The following is a 5613-nucleotide window of genomic DNA, read 5'->3' on the forward strand; positions in this document are numbered from 1 at the left end:
AAGAGGGAAGGAAGGAAAGGGGAAGGAGAGATGAGGAGGGAAACAGGGTGGGAAGGAAGGAAGAAAAAGAAGGAAGGGTGCAGGGATAGGGAGGAAAAGAAAGGGAGAGGAAGGAAGGAAGGAAGGAAGGAAAAAAGGGAGGGAGAGAGGGAAGGAAGGAAAGAGGAAGGAGAGATGAGGAGGGAAAGAGGGTGGGAAGGAAGGAAGGAGAAAAAGAAAGAAGGGTGCTGGGGATAGGGAGGAAAAAAAAGGGAGAGGAAGGAAGGAAGGAAAAAGGGAGGGAGGGAAGGAAGGAAAGAGGGAAACGGGGCAGAGGAAGGAGAAAAGGAAAGAAAGAAAAAGAGGAAGGAAGAAAATTAAGAGGGAAGAAAGGAAAAAGGAGAAGGAAATGGAAAAAGAGGAGGAAAGAAAAATGGGAAAGGAAATAGTTAAAGAAGGAGAAGGGACAGACCACGCGGGTACCGGTAGTAAAACCGGCATCAACCCACCCCTGGGAAAGCCCCCCCCCTTCAATTGCCATGGCAACATTGACACCACACACACACGTCCAAAGGGGCAGAGCGTCCAGTGAGGCCTACATTTATAATTTTGATCGACCAGCCTAAATTTTTAATCAACCGTGAACTTGGATAGAAGGTTTACTAAACCAGGAGAGGCACAATATAGTCCCCTCTCTTGGACGGCTCAATCTCTGAAACAAAATCAATATTTTTCATTCAGGGGATCCAAGAGAATCCATAAAAAGCGAACAAGCGAAGTTGTTTTATTATTTTGGCATTCACGGCCCACTCTCCATTATAAATCTATCCGCTTCAGTGACAAAAAAATAAAATAAAAATCAAAACATTTTGAGCAGGGACCAGTTTGGTCTCGTCACGAGTGATTTAAGTTATCAGGCTAGAAAGTGGGAGACTGTGAGTTCTAGTCCAGCTTTAGGCATGAAAGATGGATGGGGGATTTGGGGCCAATCAGCAAGAGGCAGGGAATTCTAGTCCCACCTTGGGCATGAAAGCCAGCTGGGTGACTCTGGGCCAATCACCAGGAGGCAGTGAGTTCTAGTCCCGCCTTGGCATGAAAGCCAGCTGGGTGACTTTGGGCCAATCACCTGGAGACGGTGAGTTCTAGTTCTACCTTAGGCATGAAAGATGGCTAAGTGACCTTGGACCAATCATCGGGAGACAGTGAGTTCTAGTTCCACCTTAGGCATGAATGCTGGCTGGGTGACTTTGTGCAAATCACCAGGAGATGGTGAGTTCTAGTTCCATCTTAGGCATGAAATCTGGCTGGGTGACTGTGGGCCAATCACCAGGAGATGGTGAGTTCTAGTTCCATCTTAGGCATGAAATCTGGCTGGGTGACTGTGGGCCAATCACCAGGAGATGGTGAGTTCTAGTTCCATCTTAGGCATGAAAGATGGCTGAGTGACTGTGGGCCAATCACCAGGAGATGGTGAGTTCTAGTTCCATCTTAGGCATGAAAGATGGCTGAGTGACTGTGGGCCAATCACCAGGAGATGGTGAGTTCTAGTTCCATCTTAGGCATGAAAGATGGCTGAGTGACTGTGGGCCAATCACCAGGAGATGGTGAGTTCTGGTCCTATCTTACACATGGACTTCAATTCCCAGAATTCCTCAGCCATCCAGTCTTTTCTATGCATCCTACGGTACTGTGGAGATAGTTCTCGATTTACGACCACAATAGGAACCAGTATTTCCATGGCTAAACCAGGTGGTTGTTAAGGGAGTCACACCCAGTTTTACAACCTTTGTTAAGCGAATCAGTGCAGTTGCTAAGCAAATCATGTGATTGGTAAGTGAATTCAGTTTCCCTCATTGATTTTGTTTGGAAGTTGGGAGGGAGGGAGACGAAGGAAGGAGGGAGGGAGGGAGGGGGAAGGAAGGAAGGAAGGAAGGAAGGAAGGAAAAAAAGAGAAGGAAGGAGAGAGGGAGGGGGAAGGAAGGAAAAAAGGGAGAGGGAAGAAAGGAAGGAAGGAAGAGAGGGAGAGAAGGAAGGAAGGAAAAAAGAGAGAAGGAAGGGAGGGGGAAGGAAGGAAGGAAAAAAGGGAAAGGGAAGGAAGGAAAGAAGAGAAGGAGGGGGAAGGAAGGAAAAAAGAGAGAGAAAAGGAAGGAGAGAGGAGGGGGAAGAAGGAAGGAAATAAGGGAGTGTGAAGGAAGGAGGGAGGGAGGAGGGAGGGGGAAGGAAAGAAAAAAGAGAAGGAAGGAAGGAGAGGGAGAGGGAGAAGAAAGGAAGGAAAAAAGGGAGAGCGAAGGAAGGAAGGAGAGAGGGAGGGAGGGAAGGAAAAAAGAGAAGGAAGGAGAGAGGAGGGAGGGGGAAGGAAGGAAGGAAAAAAGAGAAGGAAGGGAGAAGGAAGGAAGGAAAAAAGGGAGTGTGAAGGAAGGAAGGAGAGAGGAGGGAGGGGGAAGGAAGGAAGGAAGGAAAAAAGAGAGAAGGAAGGAAGGAGAATGCTAGTTGCCAAGCACTCAAATTTGGATCGCATAACTGAGCAGCTGCTGTGACAGTCATAAGTACAAGGACCTGGCCTCAGACACTTTTTCAGACCCACTGTAACTTTAAACCGTCACTCAATGAATGGTTGTATGGTAGGGACTGCCTCTAATGGGCTCCCCAGAACCACGGGGGTGGAAAAGTGGTTTTGTTTTGGGGGGCGGTAGATCTCAACTTCCATGTTTCCGAAATTTATTACGAAGGTCAGAAACTGGTCGAAGGGTCAGACACGAAAAGGAACAAAACAACCAACAAATCTCATTTTGTGATGCGAATTGACCTCCCTTGATCTGGCCCATTATTTCTCGATTATTTCTGGATTATTAATGAAATTACACATTTCATTCATTTGTCTTAAAAGTGTTGCTTTAACAATTCCACCTTTAAGTGACTTTGCGCAGATTTCCCCAGAAAAGAGCTGATTGAATCAACATTTCCGCACTACTCTCCTTCTCAAATAAACGTTAAGTTTCTCTCCCTCATGGAGGAGAAAAGACACTCGAGGATAACCAACACAGTTTTGTGATCTCCAAGGTTTGAGGTGAGCCTATAGGTGGTCCTGGACTTACGACCACAATTGAGCCCAAAACTTTCTGTTGCTAAGGGAGACAGTTGTTAAGTGAGTTTTGCCCCATTTTACGACTTTTCTGGTCACATTTGTTAAGTGAATCCCTGCAGTTGTTAAGTGAGTAACATGGTTGTTAAGTGAATCTGGCTTCTCCATTGACTTTGCTTGTCAGAAGGTCGCAAAAGGGGATCACATGACCCCCCCCCCAGGACACTACGACCGTCATAAATATGAGTCGGTGGCCAAGCGCCTGAATTTGGCGAAGTGAGTTTTGCCTCATTTTACAACCTTTCTTGCCACAGTTGTTAAGCGAATCCCTGCAGTTGTTAGTCGTACATGGTTGTTAAGTGAGCCCGGTTTTGATTGTGCTTTCTGGAAGGTTGCAAAAGGGAATCACTTAACCCTGAGGTGATGCCAGGATCATAATTACAGGTAGTCCTCGATTTACGACAGTTCATTTGGTGACCGTAGTTGCAAGGGCACTGAAAAAGTGACTTATGACCGCTTTTTCACACTTATGACCAGTGCAGCATTCCCATGGACACGTGATCAAAATTCAAATGCTTTTGCAACTGATTCATATTTATGACGGTCGCAGTGTCCCAGGGTCATGGGATTCCCTTTGTGTCCTTCAAAGTTGGGGTGTGTGTGTGAAACCAGATTCACTTAACAACCGTGTCACCAATTCAACAACTGCAAACGTGGCAATAAATGTGATAAAATGCACTAAAAATCACTTAACAAGTGTCTCGCTTAGCAACAGAAATTTTGGACTCAATTCTGGCCATAGGTTGAGGACTAAATGTATGAACCAGTTGCCAAGAATCTCAGTTTTGATCACCTGACCATGGGGGATTCTGCAAACAGTTATTAAGTGTGAAAAATGGTCATAAACCCCCTTTTATTAATGCCGTTTCAGTCGCTAAATGAACAATTGTTAAGTTGACGATCTGTAGTTGTGATTTTTTTCTGCATTTAATATTTTTACTACTGTCTCTTAGTATTTCACTGCTTTATTGTTTTGTTATTGTGTGATAGGGCATTACAATCAAGTTATTTGCTTACAGCACTGAACTGGACAATGCTATCAGAGCTTGGAAGCTAAGCAACATTTGCTCGGGTTAATCATTGGATGGGCGACATCATCAGGGAATTCCAAATCCGACTGTTAAAAGTTGGAAAAGCTTCACAGAACAAAATTACGAGACCCTTTGATGGCGTTGCCAAGGTAGCAATACAGCCGTTATCACCAAAAAGCAGGGTTTCCCAACTTCAATCCCTTGAAAGGACTCCAACTCCCAGAATTCCCCAGCTAACGGTCGCTAAATGGAACAGGGGCACGTTGAAGACTTATCGGTTGCCTTGTTCAAAATGGCGGACACTCTCCAATATCTGCAAACTCGGATCGATTATATGACAGATTTCCTTTCTAAGCAGCCTTTTATTCGGAAACATGAGGACTAGAATCTTAGTCGATTCGCGACTAGAATCTTAGTTGTCTCCTTGAGGACTAGAAACTTTTTTTTTGAGGATTAGAATCTTAAATTTCTTCTTGAGGGCTAGCATCTTAGTTTATTCTTCCGGATAAAATCATGACTCAAATAAGAGCTAAGGGAAAATGGTTTTCTCCCCTCAGAAGAAATAACCTAACTTTTGCAAACCAACAGCCAAAATTGCAACAAATCCAGTGTTTATACATTGAAGCCACGTTTTCCTTTTTCCAAAAACCAGCAAAAAAAAAAAAAAAAAAAAAGATTTGGGATTGGTTGAGTCGTTCATTCTTAGCCCAGGCCAGATTAAAAATGTCTCATTTTTGCAGAATTTTGCTCTTTGCAACAGGTGTGGCTTGCCTCTGTAATTTTGGGAAAAAAATTGGGGAGGGGGGTCAGGAAACCAGACAATGCACAGTGCTTTTATTGTCCTCCCCACCCCAAACCACGTTTTTGTGCTACTCGAGAGGCGCCATCTCGTACCCCATTGACAGCACACCGGGAGACACCTCCCCCCCCCCCGGATTAAAATCCAGCAAGGGCACCATATTTTTCGCAATCCCATCTAAATCATCTAATATCTTCCAGCTAACATCTTTTAAATCTCCATGACTAGTGCGTAATGCAGGGGGTCTCCAAACGTGGCCATTTTAAGACTCATGGACTTCGACTCCCAGAATCCCCCAGGCAGCCATGTTTGTTGGGAGGAATCCAAGATGGCTTCCTCAGCTTGGGCCAAGGAGGTGGGCTACAAAGATCCCTCTCTATGATTTGTATCTTGTAGGACAGGAGTCTCCAACCTTGGCAACTTTAAGACTCGTGGACTTCGACTCCCAGAATTCCTCAGGTAGCCATGTTTGTTGGGAGGAATCCAAGATGGCTTCCTCAACCTGGGGCAAGCAGGTGGACTACAAAGATCCCTCTCTATGGTTTGTATCCTGTAGGATAGGAGTCTCCAACTTGGGCAACTTTAAGACTTGTGGACTTCAACTCCCAGAATTCCTCAGCCAGCTTTGCTGACTGAGGAATTCTGGGAGTTGAAGTCCACAA

This window comes from Thamnophis elegans, unplaced genomic scaffold (assembly GCF_009769535.1).
Source record: "Thamnophis elegans isolate rThaEle1 unplaced genomic scaffold, rThaEle1.pri scaffold_117_arrow_ctg1, whole genome shotgun sequence".
Taxonomy (NCBI): Eukaryota; Metazoa; Chordata; class Lepidosauria; order Squamata; family Colubridae; genus Thamnophis; species Thamnophis elegans.